General features: G+C 34.8%; 1 long non-coding RNA gene across 1 annotated transcript in view; it reads right to left on the bottom strand.

The window, feature by feature from the left end:
* The window catches only part of LOC102500663 (uncharacterized), a 28,208-nt gene extending 10,300 nt beyond the window's left edge, over window positions 1-17,908 (bottom strand). The window contains exons 1-2 of the long non-coding RNA XR_334190.1: window positions 17,792-17,908; window positions 7,720-7,797 (exon numbers count right to left, since the gene is read on the bottom strand). This is a non-coding gene — a long non-coding RNA (uncharacterized LOC102500663). The remainder of the gene's footprint in view (window positions 1-7,719; window positions 7,798-17,791) is intronic.
* Between the last annotated feature and the right edge of the window lie 857 nt (window positions 17,909-18,765).

Below are 18,765 nucleotides of genomic sequence, written 5' to 3'. Positions count from 1 at the left end.
TCATTTCAATGTAAGTCACTTATTTTTCATCACTTTATTCATCTGCCTCTTTCTTCAAACCACATGCAGGCTCATTTCCACTGACGTACACTTTAAACATCAGCTTCGTTCATGCATTGGGCACTTGCAACCCATGACAGGAGATAAGAAAAGTCCATAAATGATTAAAATATAAAATCACATGCTATAAATGCAGATGAGAGATAGAAATCATCTAAGCTGAGTGCAGAAAGAGTAGTATTTGCCAAAGGGAGTGATTAGAAATGGCATCAACAAGAAAGTAAGTAGTGTCTGAACTGAATTAAAAACCGACAAAGTAGGTAATGCCTACAGTGAGAGTGAAGCAAGCCTAGGGCTTATATAAAATAAATAAAATAAAATGTTCATATCAACCTTGTGTTTGTTCTTGGGTTGAAATAAGGGCATAGAAAAAAATTATTGAACAGTTGAAAATCACATATTATAGGGGGCTTACATCCTCAACTGAATCTCTTAAATATTTGAGTATATAGGATTTTCATTCAAAAATCATTATTACTTCTGCCTTTTTGTGTGAGAGAGAGTTTTTTGCTGTAGGGCACGTGCGCTCACCAGACAGACAGAGACAGAGTGACAGAAAGCGAGAAATCACCCCCAAGAAGGGATGGCCATGCTGCCATCCTTTCTCCTCCATTCTCCTCCCAGCATCTTGGGCACGCACACAGACATGCCCGGTGTGAATTTTAAGCCACCAGGTTCGGGAATCAAACTGCCGTCGACTACATTGGAGTCCAGCAACATAGCCATTACGCTAACTGCTGGTCCAACTTCTGCCTTTTTTGTAAGGACTTTGAATCTAGTATTTGTTTAATTATTTTACTAAGCAACAAAATTAGAAGTTCTCATATGCCATAAATATTGAGAGTAACATTAAAAAACCCCCACAGTTTCTGACATCAAAGATACTACAAGTCAGAGAGAGGGGTGATATAAATAACCACAATTGATTATACGAAATGTATCCTAGAGAGAGTGCCTAAGCAGAATGCACGCCATCTTGGAGGGCATCTCACACAATTGTAAATACGCAGGATGAAGTCAAGTGGCCATGCAATCAAAGAAGTAAGGCAGGATACCTTTTATACGTTTAAGTAACAAGACTATTGTCAAGTTATTGCAAAGGAAATCAAAATAAAGGCACATCTGTGAAAAATTCTGTAAGAGGTTAGTTAGCATTTCCTACTAAAGGATAAGATAGGTCAAAAGGGATTCTGAGGTTTTTAAATGTAGGAGGTCTTAACATATTTTGGTTTTAGAAATGACAAATTTACTCTAATGTTATGGCACAGACATAAACTAGTGAAATACAGTTAAAAGTCATAGATTTCTATCTAGAAATAAGCTAGAGTATGGAAATAATTTGTAGCTAGCTACATAGAGTTGTTTTCAAGGATGGTAGAGTTGATTGGATACCAAGGGATAAACTATAGAAAGATAAAGAAAGATGAATAAGGGCGGACCCAACCGCTGTGATAAAGGGGAGACATGAGTGACCTGCAAGACTAGAAAACATAAAGCTTACCATGGGTTCAGACCCCCAGGTAGGCTTAAAAACATATTGTATGCCTCTGGGCATTCAGGATTTTTAGGAGTTGGAAGGCTGGGCGAAGAGGATCATGGTATGGTGAAATTCTGTCAAAAGCTCTTCTCTCTGTTATTCTCTGTCTTGTGCATGCACTCATAGTCTCTCATTAATAAAAAGAAAAGGTAGATAACCAAGGAGAGACTCAAGATTAAATACAATGAGAAAACAGAAACAAGAGAAGATTCAGCAATGAGATATAGACATTCAAATGACAATACTGTCAATTAATCTAAAGTTTCAAAAGAAAGCTCTAAGAGGAAGGTGATATGTAATTACCAGAGTGAAATTATGCATAGAGACATGGCAAGTTAAAGATGTGAAAGGGATTGAGACATTAATTGATCTTGGGAAACTTAGAGTAAACAGCTTTAATGAAATAGAAAAATAAAGAAACCCCACTGCAAGATGTTCAGAATAAATCTACAGTGAGTTTGTACCTAATTATAGGTTTCTCTGTAAATAATATGGCAGTAAAATGAAGCAGTGACACAGTTAACTCTTTAAACTAAGAGCTTAGTGGTAATAAAAGTATTAATTGAAAGCAGTATATTTTTCTAAATATAAAATGTATCTGAACAAACGATCATTGGTGAGTAAGAAACAGACACAAAAGAGAAAGAAAAGTAGGAAAAGAAAGAAAGAGAGAGAGAAAAAGAGAGAGAAAGCTTAAAATTCTAGGAAAAGCCTTGGAATTTCTGTAGTGGGAAATGCAATTTTAAGTTAGTGAGTGAGAGATGATATCGTTCCTATAAAGTACGGCAGAAGCAGTTAAAATTTTATAATTAGAACTTAAAAAAGACTCAGTTGGCTAGTTATATTAATTTCTTGCAGATTAAAGGAAGTCATCTTGGAATGAATGCTTCCAGCCTTCAGTCAGGATGAGCAATCAGTAGGAAATAGCACCTACCAGGATGGCTTTGAGAAAGAGAGAAAGAGAGAGAGAGAGAGAGAGAGAGAGAGAGACTACAGTGACTTGATGAAAGAAAAGGAAAATAGGTATTACCAAGTAAGAATTTTTATAATGGAGTAGCGCTGAATGATGACAAGGTAGGAGATGTAAGTGCACCAGTTAGGGACTGTCATAAAATAAATGCAATTGCAACATCAAGATGGTTGAAATACGAGGATGACACCTGTCTTCAGTAAAGGCTTTCAGAGTGGTAGAGAATGGGGGATAAAAAGCTATGAAAAAAGTGAACATGTGAGCTAGCTGACAACATTGTCTCTAAAAATGTTAGAGTATGTTCTTAAATAGGTAAATTATATAACTTGATAGGATTCATAATCACTATAGGAAATTGTTTAACCTTCCTACATTGAGGGTCACTAGGTTTTAGGTAGAGCTGGACCACTTGTATTTGTTACTAAACTGCCCCAAGGAATCTTGATGTACTTATGATTTGCTAGTTTCTTATATATTTTACTTCTTTTTTTTTCCCTCTTGATTCCTTCCCTCTCACCCCCTGACATTTCCCACTCTCCTCCCACAGTCTCTGGTATCTATATTTGCTTTCCATGATTTTTCCCCATATTTTATGGATTCACAAAGGATCTTAATTAAATGAAATACTTTCAATAGTAAGTATAGTTGATATAAACAAGTCTATGAAGACATGTCTGACTTTAGGTATGAGACTCAGTGAGTAGAATGAACATACAACAAGACTAGCACCTAGCTGAGGCTATATAGCTTATTGTAGTCCTTAAGTTGGTTATGTTATTTTTTTATTTATTTCTTGTTTGTTTGTTTTTTCAATATCACTATCCTAAATGTAAGTGCGTGGAATAAATGCAAGAGAGAAAATGTTTAAATAAAGTATAAACATTTACTGAAGATCAAAAGTCTTGAAGGGTTTAGAAAGCAGATTTTAGGTACTTCTTGTGAGAAAGGTGTTCACCCATCCAATGCCAAAGAACAGACACAGAAACAGGAGGTACAGTGAAGCGAAACTTTATTGGCAGCCCAGCAAGATCAGGTTTCTGATAGGCAGGCATACCTGGAACGGTTACTACAAGCAATTTGTTCCCCAGTGCTCAAGGCCCTCCTCCAGTTCCTCATTGGTTGAGTTCTCTGGGATGTACAATCTTCCTGGATGTTGCCTAAGTTTTATTATTTCCTTATAAGGTATTTATTTCCCCTTTTCTCTCTTTTCTGATGGAAAGGCACAGGCTCAGTACAAGCCCATGGAAAAGGCTTGCCAAATGTCCTGAGAAAGGAGAAGAACCAGGAAATAAAAAGGAGCAAAAGGACTGTGTCCAGCCATCATTTTGAAGAGTTGGTGGGAACCACCAGTTAGCATAATGGCTATGTTGCTGGACTCCCACATAGTCGACCGCAGTTCACGTCCCGGAACCAGTAGCTTAAAACTCATGCCAGGAACGTGTGCGTGCATGCCCAAGATCCTGAGAGGAGAATGGAGGAGAAGGGATTGCCGCGTGACCATCCCCCCTGGGGGTGATTTCTCCCTTTTTTTTTTTTTTAGAGGTTTTCCACTATAGGGTGCGTGCACTCGCCAGACAGACAGAGAGAGACAGAGAGACAGAAAGCGAGAAATCTTATAATCACAAAGAATTACTAAATTTAATAACTAAATGAGCATGCAAGCAGATTACTCCTGAGAATTTCTAAATAAGAATATGACCCAACTAGCACCTTAATACCAGTCTGGTCATCCCTTAGACTGAGAACTCCAATGAGCTCAGGAAATGTCTGGCCTGCTTAATTTGAGACAATTAATGAGTGTTGGTTTAAGTTGCTGATTTTCAGTAATGTTTGGCTTCCAATAGAAAATGAATCTAGTCTCAATCAGACATTTTAAATACTTTAGGGCAAATCTTATTTTCAAAATGAAACTTATGTAGAAAATCAGCATGCACATATTGTATAAGTAGAATTTCTTAGATTAAAATGGTAGTCACCTCTACATATCAACAAAGACCCTCATTCTTCTCATTCTTGTCCCATGTGGTCTCATCACTGAAGCACAAAAATCTTTAGAATCCCAGTAGAACACTTGAATAACAGGGTATTATCTGAGTCATAAATACCAGAGCCAAAGATGAGAGGATTTTCTAATTAAAAGTTTATTTTGTTTGCTCCTGGTTTAGGATATAAGTGTTTCTTAATTAGTCATTTGGATTTATCAAGGCCTAGATATCACTTTTACCTTTATCTTAGCTAATATATCCAGTAGTTACATTCTGGTAGCAGCTGTTTGTACTTCTTGTAAATAGAAAATATCCTACTGCCAACTCAAAACTTCCTTTTGGCTCAAACTGAACAAAACCACAGAAAGCACATAATGGTGTGTATCTCACATTATAAGCGTTGCTTGCCAAACTGAAGAGCAAGCAAAAATCCAACTTTCCTACACTCTTACTAAAAATCATGAACCTTTACATGAGTATATTTTATCATTAAAAAAACAAAAGGACTAATCCATTATGTTGTAGCTGTAACTATTTGAACAAAGAACTCTCAAAAAAATAGAATTCTTGAGAAAGTAAACCATTCTTGGGACTGGTAGGTCGTGTGGTGTTTAAGGGCACTGGACTCCCACATGGGCAACTGTGGTTCGAGTCCTGGGACTGGCAACTTGTTTTCTTACTTTCCTTCTCTCTCTTTTTCTCCCTCTCTCACTCTGTCCCACTCTGTTCCTCTCTGCTCAAATTTAAATAAATAAATGAATAAATAAATTAAGTTAAATAAAATAATTATTAAAAAAAAAGAAAAGAAACCATTCTTAAGCTTAAAACTCTTTTTACTTTGAAAACTGAATATGCCTTTCAAAGACTCTCAGAGGAACGCTTTAGGGGAATGATTTATTTTCACAATGATTAGTGGGAAGTTATTAGCATTTGACATTTATTGGCAAACATTCTCTAAGCTGAATTTGTAGAGGTAGAATTTCTCTTCAATGCCCAGTGCATTTCTCTTCACTGCAAAGTATTTGTTGAACTTCTCAAACAGAAGTTCCAGGTAATAGATAATTAACTGAATAAATTCGGGGAAATATTTTCCCTGTATGGTTGAACATTGTTGAATAACAAAACAGGACAGAACTCACATTGGCAGAAGTAAATGCGCTAGTCTGTGTACATTCTAGCAAGGCTTCAAGAGCCTATCAGTTATCATTTTTAATAATAATTACATCTTCTATGTGAGTAACACTCCTAAATACATATTTTATACCCATTAATAAAGTTTGAAATTCATAAATTTAAAACCATATCCCTATTTTGCTTGATCAGAAAAATTATAAAAATATATTTAAATAAGCAAAAAAAAAAAAAACTAAATGTGCACTATTCTTGGTTATTGAATTCCATAAGAGGCTAAAATCTATCGTCTCTGAACTCTTTCCAATTGTAGGAAAAAAACTAACAATAATGTCAATGGTATTTCCCCATAAAAATAACAGTGAATTTTGTCTAGTCAATGAATTTGATCATCACCTTGTGGATATTGGCCAGTTTTGTTACTTATTTATGAATTGTGTTCAGCATTTCTAATTATTTATATGAGTTTTTTGAATTCTGTGAGTCAGTTGCAGCATCTTCCTTGTTTTCTAAATAATTAATGAATATATTGGTCTTCTACTGCTATGTAACCATTACAAAGAAACTTGGCACAAACAATACAAATGAATTATTTCACAGTCTGGGGATGGCTTGGCTGTACCCACTGTTCAGGTAATCAAGGGTTAAGTTAATGCTGCCATTTCATTTAAGGCCACTGACCTTTTTCCAATTCTATCGAATACTATTAGAATTTAGTAAAAAGATAAAAAATAAAAATAGGCTAGTATTTAAATACTGGACAACAAAACAATGTGAGTTGAGGTCTTAATAAGATGTAAGATTCCGGGACCACCAGGTGGCATAATGGTTAAGGGACTGGACTCCCACTTGACTAACCATGGTGCAAGTCCTGGACCCAGTGGCTTGAAAATCATGCTGGGGGTGTGTGTAGGTGTGAAAATCCCAAGAGGAGGATGAAGGAGAAGGTTTTGCAATGTGACCACATGCTCTAAGGGGGAAGGAGGAATTTCTGTCTCACTCTGTGTCTCTGGTGAGTGCAGATGGCACTACTTACATAAAACATATATGGGCAAAAAAGTTGAAAGTCATAGAATAGTATAGAGCATTTGTGAGCATTTGAAATATAATAATTTCAAATACAGTAACTGGCAATAAATAATTTAGCTATGTTACTATCTGATAAAATAGTCACAGTAAAAATAATACTGGAAATTAAGATCAGTATACAATAATAAGTTTCTAACTTACCAGGAAGGCACAATTTATTTTATTTATTTTTAGAAAGAAATATTTTTGCTATAGGGCACATGCACTCACCAGAGAAACAGAAATTGAGAACTCACCCCTGAGGGGGGATGGCCATGCGGCAACCATTTCTCCTCCATTCTCCTCTTGAGATTTTGGGCATCACACACATGCACCCAACATGAGTTTGAAGCCACTAGATCCAAGACTTGAACAGCAGGCGACTATGAGTTCAGTGACCGTTACACCATCTGCTGGTTCCAGAAAGACACAATTTGAAGTATGTATGCTCTAATGACAGAGCTCCAAATTGTACAGGCAAAATAATAATAATAATAATAACAACATTAAGAGGAGAAATTGATAAATGTTTTAGCAAAGTAAGATGTTTCAATCTCCTACAATAATTGAGAGATCTACCGGATAGATAATCAATAAATATTAAAGTATTTAATAATAAACAGATTTGATTTAATTGACATCAATAGAACATGGCCACCCAAATTTGGAGAACACATTTTCTTGTAATGAACAAAGTACTTTTAGAAATTTATCTTATTCTACAATGTAAAGCATATCTCAATAAATCTCAAAGAATTGAGATTATGTCAGTGCAAGCCCTGTGCTAGATCTTCCCTCATTATCCACAGTGTGGTGTGAAGCTAGCCTCTTTCAATGTCAATAATTTTGTATTAACTCAGACAAAAAGAAGAGAAGAGGAGGAGATAAAATCGTGAGTGGAATATTTCCATTCTAAAACTCTGAAGTTAAGAAAATTATACAATATGAAATAGTAAAATTACACTCACCTCTACTGAGTCTGAAGATTTCATAATGAGCGAAAGTTGGAAAGTAGAAAGAAGAGAGGTCCCAAATGTAGATACTTGCTTTAGGAGTAGAAGAAAAAGTCATTCCTGTATGACCATGAACAGTTGCTATTTTCCACTTAACATTCTAATAATTCTACAATTTACTCAAGCATTGACGAAAAATTTCTGTATAATATACTCTAAAAATAACAGAAATGTTCTCTAATATGTCAGCTAAACAATGAAAGGTGAAATACACATAATTTAACCTACATTAAAGTGAAGATAAAAAGCATTCAAATAATGCCAACAGTCATCACTACAATATTAAGATATGTGAATATATTTTTCTTCCTACCAAATTTTTTGCCAATTCATATCCTAACTCTCTTTTTATGGCACCAGGACTCTTCGTTATGAGAATATCATCCATGTTTCTAATCACTAAATCTAATTCTGTCTGTAATTTCTAACAACTGAATACAGTATATTGTGTTAATCATAAGAACCTAGTACAACTGAATATTTGTATCTCAAATATACTGAATGTACAAGTGCCTATATGCATATGTGTTTATGTCAGATATATGTGTGTTTCTGTGTGTATGAGTTTATATGTTCATATACAAATTTCACAATTCTACAAAATGTTTAAAGCAGAGAAAACTCTAATTCTTCTCAAAATTTTCTTAAAGATTCAAAGGGACGGAATTCTCCCAAACTCATTTTGTGAAGCCTCTATTACCTTGATACAAAAAACAGAAAAAGACAGAACAAAAATGAAAACTACAGACCAATATCCCTGGTGAATACTGTTACAAAAATTTTCAGCAAAATACTAGCAAGCTGAATCCTACAACATATTAAGAAGTTTAGACACTAGAGCCAGGCAAGCTTTACCTGGGGATGTGTGGGTAGTTCAACATACATATACTGATAAATCTATTACACCACATTACCAGAAAGAAAGACAAAAATTATGTGATCATATATAGAGATGCAGAAAAAAGCACTTGATAAAATACAAAATCCCTTCATGATCAAGACTCTCAGAAAAATTTGGGTAGAAATAACATTTCTCAACACAGTAAAATCCATACATGAGAGATCGACTTCATACATCATCCTGAATGGGGAAAAGCTAAAGTCTTCCCATTAAAAAGTGGAACAAGACAAGGGTCTCTACATTCCTCTTTAACATAGTGCTGGAGGTCCTAGCCAATGCAATCAGACAAGAGACTTAAGGGCATTCAGATAGGAAAACACGTTAAAATGTCCCTATGTGCAGATGACATAATTACATACATTGAAAATCCAAAAGAATATACACAAAAATATCTCTATAAACAATAAATGAATTCAGTAAAGTAGCAGAATACATCAATACTCTATACTAAATCTATAGTATTTTTATATATCAACAATGAACAGACTGAGATAGAGTTGAGGAAAGCAATCCCAGTTACAATAGCTACAAAACAAATAAGATACTTACAAATGAACCTAACAAATAAGTAGGAGACCTCTACAGGGAAAATTATGTAAAACTGAAAAAGGAAACTGAATATGACACAAAAAATTAAAAGGATATCCAGTTATCTTGGGTTGGAAGAATCGACATAATCAAAATGTCAGTCCTACCCCAATTAATTTGCATAGTCAATGCAATTCCAATCCAATTTCCTGAGATATTCTTCATAGAATATGGGGAAAAAATTACAAAACAGTCTGCAATCAAAAAATACATTGTATCACCAAAGCAATATGGTACCAAAAATAATAATAATAATAATAATAATAGGCTTCTCACTAACTGACTTTAAAGTATATTACAAAACATTTATAATCAAAACAGTATGGCACTGGCACTGTGACTATTGCATTAAGGTCACCAATGACTTCCCATCTTACACATTCAAAGGACACTCTTCTACATGCCTGTTTTTTTTGTTTGTGTGTTTGTTTGTTTTTTAAATGCCTCTACCGCATATGAAGACTGGGTCTCATGGATATTTTTTTTCTAACTTCTCATTAAAGATGTTTTCTACCTTGCTTTTCCATAGAAAAAGCCTTTCATGGTGTATCCCTTTCCAATCTGAAGTATTTTTTTGCTTTTCTTCTTTTTAGAGTATCCATATACCCTTTATTTAAATGTTAGAGCTCCTCCATTATCCTAAACTTGGATGTCTTTTACTTCTACCATCACTGGACATTTACCTTCATATTATAACTTCATTTTAAGATCTCTACTGAGAATTATAATAGTTTTCCACTAAATTTGAATACCTTCACAGATGTTCCAAATGACCTTCGATTGATACACACACACACACACACACACACACACACACATACATATATACAGAATTTGTTTTGCCTCCAATTTTGTTTTTCCTTTTTATACATCCCATCTTTGCTTAATGGCATCAAGATTTTCCAAATTACCTATACCAAAAACTTGAAGTCATTTTGCTTTGAATCTTCTGCACCTGCCTCTCTTTTCACTTATTTCTAAGAAATCTGTTTTATAACAATAACATTTTCTGAACATTTTAGTCTTGTGTGCTTATTTTTACTGATTTATTTGGGGTCTACAATATTTCTCTTGTAACTTAGTTATAACTTAGTTTTTATTGCCTTCAGTTTCTCTTACTTTATATTTAAATGTTTATATATCACTATAGCAGCATTTCTAAATTATAAGCCTACTCAAATCATTGAACTGTTTAAGACTAACAGGACAAGAACCTAATTATTTTGACATTACATATAAGCCTGTTATAGTCCAACTTTGCTTTTCATTCTGGATTCATTTTAACCACTCCTTTTTGCCCTGTCCTTGTTCCAGGTCTGTGACCCGACTTGAAGTTCACTAGTATGTATAATTGTTTTAAACGTAATTCCTTCTTTATAAAATGTTATTCTTATTTGAAAAATCAATTTTAAATATGATACCTATGTGGAAACTCAGAAAACTCTACTGCACTCTGAAAATTTACTTAATTTCACCTCTGAGCTCCTTTACTGCTTTGCTAATACTTCTCTTGTAACAGTGCAGTTATGGGTGTACTTAAATAATTAGTTTTGTGATAAGATTAACTGTTATTTTTATTCAAACATTTAATAAGATAATTAATGCAGAAAGCTGGCTTCATGAATATTTCTTGAGTTAGTGATTTTTATTTATTTTTTAGTAGTAGTAGAAGAAAAGAAACAATTTGATAAATGTTCTTTCAAAAACAATAAAAAAGCTCATAAAAATCAATGAGACCCTGACATTTGATAAAAAGTGGACAAATATGGAAGATTTACCACTGAGTGAAGTAAGCCAGGCTATGAGAGTGAGACATCGTATGTCTCCACTTTATATACACTGATTGTCTGCACTCCATGGTGGAAACTGAAAGATTAGAACATATATTAGTATGGAAAATGGTTACCGAAAATGAAGACAGTGTGGGAAGAGGGTAGAGGAAGGGGGGGGAGTGAGAGGAAGGGAATCAAGGAGAAAAGTAGAGAGGCACGACAAGTATGGGACACAGAAATGGATGATTATCTGTTAATGATAACATGTATAGTATCTTCAACTGGACTGGTATGAGTGTATACATGTTGGACAAATTCACTTTACAAGTCGAAATGATGTGTAGTGATTGAATGTATAAGATAATTTTTAAAAAATGATTTAAAAAGATTGCATCTTACAAATCAATCATCTTTCTTTGATTCCCATAGCCTACAACCTTGGCACTAATCTCGTACTTCAAACTAACAACCTCATCGAACTCATCCTTTTCAGTGGAATTGTTTGTTTGCTTAAGTTCTTCTTTAATTTTTTTTTTTCCAGTGGGGTGCATGCACTTGTATGAAAGACAAGTGTGTAGAAAGTGAGAAAGCACCCCTTGAGGCAGGATGGGCATGCTGCAATCCCTTCTCCTCCATTCTCCTCTTGGAATTTTGGGCATGTATGCACACATGCCTGGCATGTCTGGAAACCACTCAGTCCGGCATCTGGGGTCCAGCTGTCTTAACCACTGCGCCACCCACAGTCCTTGTTCCTTTTTCGAAAACTGATAAATTTTAAGATGAGCTATAATTATGTTATTCTAAGGCCATAGTTCTCAGCTACACTTGATTATGACAAAGCAGTAATCAACTTCTCAACTTAAAGTGGTTTTTCCTTTTTTGGAATATTAGGTAATCTCTGGAGATGTTTTTGATTGTCACAACTGGGGGGCGGGGGCTATTAGTGGCATTTAGTGGGTAGGGACAGAAATGCTGCGGAACAATGAACAAAGCAACCATCCTCAGCAGTTGTTCAGCCTCAAATGTTAATAGTGCCACTTTGAGAAGAGTAAAGGTTATATATTTCTAAGGCAGTATCTATGGCCATATCTCGAGAGAATGCATTAATCAACTTGTTTTGGTACTTAAACACATATAAGATGTTTTTTTTTTTTCATTTTATGCTATTTTGTATAATATTTTAAATAAAGGTTCTGTTTTTTCCACAAAGGATAAAACATAATTTTGCCAAGAATCTTACACTTTTTATTTTCTGTATGTGTATGACCTATGTAGTACCATGTGTTATTCTTAATTTCAGTGCATTCCTTTTATAAAGTCTAAACTTCATTTTATAAAATTAATTTGAAATTGGCATCCAAGATGAGATCATTTATTTCAAAGGAGGAAAAAACCCATTATGCCTTAAGCTGTCTTTCAGAGATGTTATTATAACATCACATGAATGAAAATTAATTGGTACTTTGTTCCTACACTAGGTTTTCTTTTGTAAGCCGTAAGTAGAGATCATTTCTTCTACTAAACATGTGATAAGAAAAATGAAACATAGCCTTATTCATAGATTAGGAACAATAGAATGACAAAATAACACACTTTGCTTCAATATCTACACCTGCATATATTTCATTTCTTTCTCAAAGCTTCCTGCATATATTACTAAAGATGACATATGCAAGGCAGAAATACTATGGTAAAGTTTTATAGAATTTTTTAAAAAGCCAAAGGGAGAAAGATTAGACTTTGCTTTATCCTACCATGATTTATGAAACCTATTTACAAAAGAGCATTCAAGTTTTCTGTAGCCTACAGAGTGACACTGACTCTAGGTTGATGTATCTTAAAGGCTTATTGGCCATTTATAATCAGAAACACTGAGTATCAATTTGTTCATTTAACAAAATCACTTACTGCTTATGAGATTTTGCAGATCTACAATGAATTGAAATCAAGTCCTACTTTTGTAAAATATATGGGTACATATGGAAAAGAGTAAAACAAACAGCAGGCAATAGTTGTATTCTCTGTAAATGTTCCAGAAGCACAGTGGAAGTGTGACAAATGCTATAGATCTTCTATCCAATAGCCATTATCTCCTCATTCTTTGCTATTACAGAGAGAGAAGTACCCCAGACAGGGTTTCATCACACAGTGAACTCCTTCACACAGCCCTTGAGCTGGACAGGATCTTGAGCACGCTAGCAAGCATATAAGTGGCATGTTTTCAGGTCTATTCAGAAACCCAAATCTGATGGCTGCCAAGTGTCTTCCAGTTCTGCGGTGCAGTTTGTTACCTACTCTGTTACCAGGCTGGGACTGAAGTTTACTTTCAGGGGTCTGAAAAAGGATTTTTTCCTCTCAATAAAAAGGAGAGGATAAGTAACTTGATATTTCTCTCTTGCTATTTTTTTTAGAATATTGTCTTCATCTTTGATTTTTACCAATCTGGCTGTAATGTGCCTTGGGAAGGATCTTCTTATGTTGATTCTATCTGGTGTTCTTTGCATTTCTGAATCTGGATGCTGGAATGATTTTCTAGGTTTGAAAAGTTTTCAACAAGTATGCTGTAGATTTTCCATGCCTTTATCATATTCTTCACCTTATGTATGAAATACCTATTGTGTAGATAGTTGGGTGTTTAATGGTATATAGTATTTCCCATATAGTGCTCTCCTTTTTGTGGGGAGGGGGTATTTTTTTTTTTTCATTCATTTTGGTGATCTTGACTTAGAGTCAGTCTTCCATGTCAGAGATTCTATCTTCCACATGGTTTAATCTGATGTTAATATTTTTGAGAGAGGTTTGATTTCCTGGATTGTGGATAAGTAAGATGTACTCTTTCCTCTCTGCCAAGTGGATTGTGTGAGGATGTGAAAACTGAAAGTGTTATAGCATTTGTGATCATTAGAGGCATTGACCTGAGCTTGGAAGACAAAATACTGAAGATAGTTGAATAGAAAAATGAAAGATCCTCTGCATGAGCTGATTCTTCCTTACATAAGACTTATTTTATTGACTATTCTTTTAAAGCTGCTTATAATTGTATCTTCTATCTATTACATATGAAAACATATTAGCTGATACAGAGAGATACCTAAGCAAAGCATGGAGGGATCAGGTGAGTCTTCCCAAGGTATGTACAATCCGCCTACACCATCAAACCACTTCCAAATACCTCTATGCTTTTTTATCCCCTGTGACCATGCCTATAGCACAGATTTATAAACTGGAACTAAATCAAGAACATGTACTGGGAGTAGAGTGCAATGTGATAACTCATAGCATATTTTCAAAATCAGAAACCCTGTGATATTGAGATATCTAAAACCAAAAGGAGGGATATTAAATAATTATTCCCACATGTGAAACCATTCAGTTTAAAGTAGATTGAAATAGATATAAACATTTGAGAAAATCAAATTTCCCAAGGCAGAAACTAAAGATGACTGCCTCATGAAGTTTCTTAACAGATTTACTAAGAGATCTTGTGCTGACTGCTTAAAATTCACCTGAAATCGATTTTATGTGTACATCTTGAAACTCTCCAAGCCATGAAGTGACAGACACAGGAGAATATAAGAGTTTGTGTGAAACGAAGGACAGATTTAGTCTTAGTCTTGCCAAGTGTTCTTACCAATATTGCTTTAACTACTTGGCTATTCCTTTCTTCAGCCTAACAAGGGCTATTTCATATTACCTTTCGATAGGGATATTTGAAGTCTGAGAGCAAAACCATTCCACATTTCTTCCTCCTACTGCATGCTCACATAGTCTGCCAGTATGCACTAAGCTGCTTTTTATCATCACTGCTGTCTTTGCTCCTCATAACTGGCACTTGTACCATCACTGTGAGCTCCAACTCTTGTTTCAGCAAACGCACAATGACTAGAGTTGGATGTTCCCTATTGCTGCTGCAACCACGATGGCATGGATTCATTAATAGAGGGAAAATATATTTTTCCATCCAAATCATGACCATTATGTGAGTAGAAAAGAACACTAACTGGAATTAACAATGTAACTGGAATGACTGCCATTCCCCAACGCTGTCTAAGGCTTTTCTAGCCTACCTGAGAAGATACTTTAGTCTCAAGACCTTCTTGTAGAGAGAGATACCTAAGTCTGGAGGGATCAGGTAAATCTTTCTATTTGGCTTTAATAGAAAAATTATATTCAAATATTCTGAAATATTTAATAAAGTATATGTATTATATGACAAATTGTTTTAGAAAATTAACCATATATATATATATATATATAAAAATGTGTGTGTATGTGTGTGTTACATACACTCATAATATATAATATATATGGGTTAATGTGTATATATATATATATATATACACACACACACACACACACACACACATATATATATATATATAATGTTTTACTGGTAGCCACCATTTTGTAAGTTCGATTGATTGAAATAGTTGGAAAGACTTATGGAAATGGTGGAATTTGTAACAGACTTTGCAAGATGTATGAAGCTGGCGGGATAGTGGAAAGATCAGTGATATTTAAACAACACAAACATAGAAAGAGAACAAGAGCATTAATATTAAACCCATTATTTTAAACTGTAATTAATAATATGCATTGTCTTCCTTAAAATACATAGCTAGTTATTGATTTACAGTGTACCCAAGACCCTCCATTTGATCTTAATGCAGATTAAGATTACATACTTATTTTTCATATGTGGCTATTATGATTATCATATTTAAAGAAATGAGGTTGTAATGAATAAGGTGTTTATACAAGATGACAGAAAATTATTGATGTAGGAGGGGAAAAAACAAGACCTTTAATCAGTGCTCTTTCCACGCTGTACCATCACTTTTCTAGTAATCAAGAACAGTATAATAGGTGTCTACGACAGCTGAGATATTGGAGATATATTTAGGCAGTAGTTCGAAAAAAGAAAAACATAAAATCTTTAGAAAGAATGCAATGGAAGAGTCAGGAATAAAGGTGTCTATGGCTTCAAGTAAAGTTTTTGAAGATGGTGTGGGCAAAAGATGAACATTGCTATGTCATTATTGTGGTATCGGGCTTCTAATAAAAACAATGAAAAATGTATAGGGTCAGGTGGTAGTAGAGTGGTAACACAGCTTGACCTACATGATAAAGTTTCTGAATAGACATACCAAGACCTCAAGACCTCCCTAAACACACTGAGTGAGTGGGTGACTGTGATCTGACCTGACTAAGACTAAGAATGTCTTGTGTTCTGAAGATCTTGCTGGACTTACTTATCTTGTTCTCTCTCTGATTTAAATAAATTAACTGAAATAATGGCAGCAGGTGGTGTGGTGGTTGGGGGCACTGGACTCCCACATGGACAACTGTGGTTTGTGTTTCAGATCTGGCAACTTGCTTTTTCTCTTTCCCAGCTCTCCCTCACTCTGTCCCTCTCTGGTCAAATTAAAAATAAGTAAATAGATAAATAAATAAAGTTAAACGAGAAAATTCTTTTTAAAAATGGTCCCGAAAATATTCACACAATTCATTTCCAATTTACTTTTCCACACATGGAGGATGAGAATGATTTATCTATCTGGATGAAGAGTAATTGAAGACATACTTTTTTAATGTGGCAAATATTGTGGTCCACTGGACCAGAGTCCAAATTGAGTTTTACTCACTATTTAGCTATTTAATCTGGTGGGTGTTAAACAGAGTGTATGAGTCAGAACTAAAAAGAGTTTGCTGGTTTCTTGCCCACTTCTTTCCTCTGGGTCTTTACCTGGGTCTTAGAAAAGCCAAAAGGTTGCTCTCAGACAATATTAATGTCCCTTAAAAAGTGTTGTGGATAGATGAGGATAGATCTATCCTAAACAGAGAATAGATAAGGAAAGGATCAAAGCCCATTGTATAGTAAATAAGAGCATGTTGAAAAAGAAGAAAAACACATCAGATAGTGGGTGTTTATGAGTTTGATAATTGTGGGTACCAAACTCTCTGCTAAATTTGTTAAAATGTAATGATAGGTTGTGCGTGATTGTGTGCCCTTTTCTTACTGGTTAGCTCATGATTGGACCGCATGAATCCCTTATTTTCAGATGCACAAGGAAAATGATGATATTTCGTGCATGAGCAATTTTGTGCTTCATTGCTCCTAATTGCGTGCTTAATCTTCCCTCTTTGAAAAGTCTACCATGTCTTAGGAAAAATAGGGAGGTCAATATGTGAGATTTTGCAGAAATATAAAATAAAATCTGAAGAAGAAAAGGAGATCTGCTGCTTGAAGGAGGAATTCATTTAAAAACACAAGTTCACGCATTGAAATGAAGCCCAAGCCTAGCCTATAGGCTATTCAAAAGAAATTCATTACACAAAAGAGTAGTTGAAATAAGTAACAAACTGTCAAAGTCGATAATAAAAGCAAAGTGGTATAAATCAGCTCAAGAGGGAACTGAATCAATTTACAAAAGAAAGAAACCAGAGCTACTGCTTTGATTCTTAAGGTAGGAAAAACATCTAAATCGACTTTTGCAGGTTATTACTATATTTTAAATATTCCTTGCTACAGCCCAAATAACTTACAATTATTTAGAAATTGACTTTAATTTATTATATTTGCTAAACAAAAGTATATCCCTTTCTTTTACTTAACCTCTGTAGGGTCAATGCCCCTAACTATTTATTCATTGTTTTATACCTCCACTTAACTACTTAGTAAAAAGAAGGCCCTCAGTTATTATTTATTAAATTACGTAATGATACATGAATAAAAGCACCCACCTATGGCATATCAGATACTTACCTACAATATTCACAGATTAGTGTTAGCTGGATAAATCCCAGTGCACAGCAGCAAACGCCTTATAAGACCATTCCAACATCAATTAAGGAAAGTTTATCAAGAGCAAGAGCATCTGTAGGTCTGATGTTGGAGGTGCCTGGGAGGAGGGAGGGGGTTCTTTTAAAGGATAATCAAGCCATTAATTTCGGGAGACTATGGCTGACTGATATGCAGGGGAGATAGGCACAGTGAGATAAGCATACTTGAAACATTTGATTGGTCTTTTTGACCCCTCTCAAGGGAGTTAGACCTCCCAGAGCTTGCTTTGTGTCTTTGTTTGCTACTTCCTTGGTTAGCATGACCTGGCAGTAGCAGAGCCTGGAGTATGGGCTCTGGCCAAGACCAATTATGCAGAAGTTCGACCTTAATTCCTTGTGAGTCCTGGAGTGATGCCAGATGGTTCTCAGGAGAGTTTTACTGTATGGGATCTTGCTAGGTGATTCCTCACGTATTTCCTCTCACTATCTCTGTCTCTCTCTGGTGAGCATGCACTCCTTATGACAAAATCTAAAAAAAAACAAAGGAAAGAAAAATAAAAAAGAAAGAAAAGAAAAGCCAGGTGCATGTGCATGCATGCCCCAAATATTTTTTTTTTTATTTATTATCATCATGATCGTGTTTATATTACATTGGATTGCATATAGCTTTACAGTGTATTACATTACTTTTTCAAAAGGGAATGCCATGCATGTCGGTCAACACAGAGACATTAAACTCCCCACTTCATCATTCACTATCTTTTCAATGTTTTTCCCGATCATTATTATTATTATTCCATTTTTTTTAAATAGTTGATCACTATTTCTCATTTTGCTTGTAGAAAGACTTTACCCATCATGAAATACTTCTCAGACCAATCCAGTTGAGAATACTATACATGTCATCATTAACAGGTTGGGGCATGTTCTCTCTCTCTCACTCACTCTCTCTCTCTC

The sequence above is a fragment of the Tupaia chinensis genome, unplaced genomic scaffold (genome assembly GCF_000334495.1).
Source record: "Tupaia chinensis unplaced genomic scaffold, TupChi_1.0 Scaffold000162_1, whole genome shotgun sequence".
In the NCBI taxonomy this organism is placed as follows: domain Eukaryota; kingdom Metazoa; phylum Chordata; class Mammalia; order Scandentia; family Tupaiidae; genus Tupaia; species Tupaia belangeri.
Note: the sequence above shows the minus strand (reverse complement) of the source record. Positions and strands in the feature narration are given on the sequence as shown.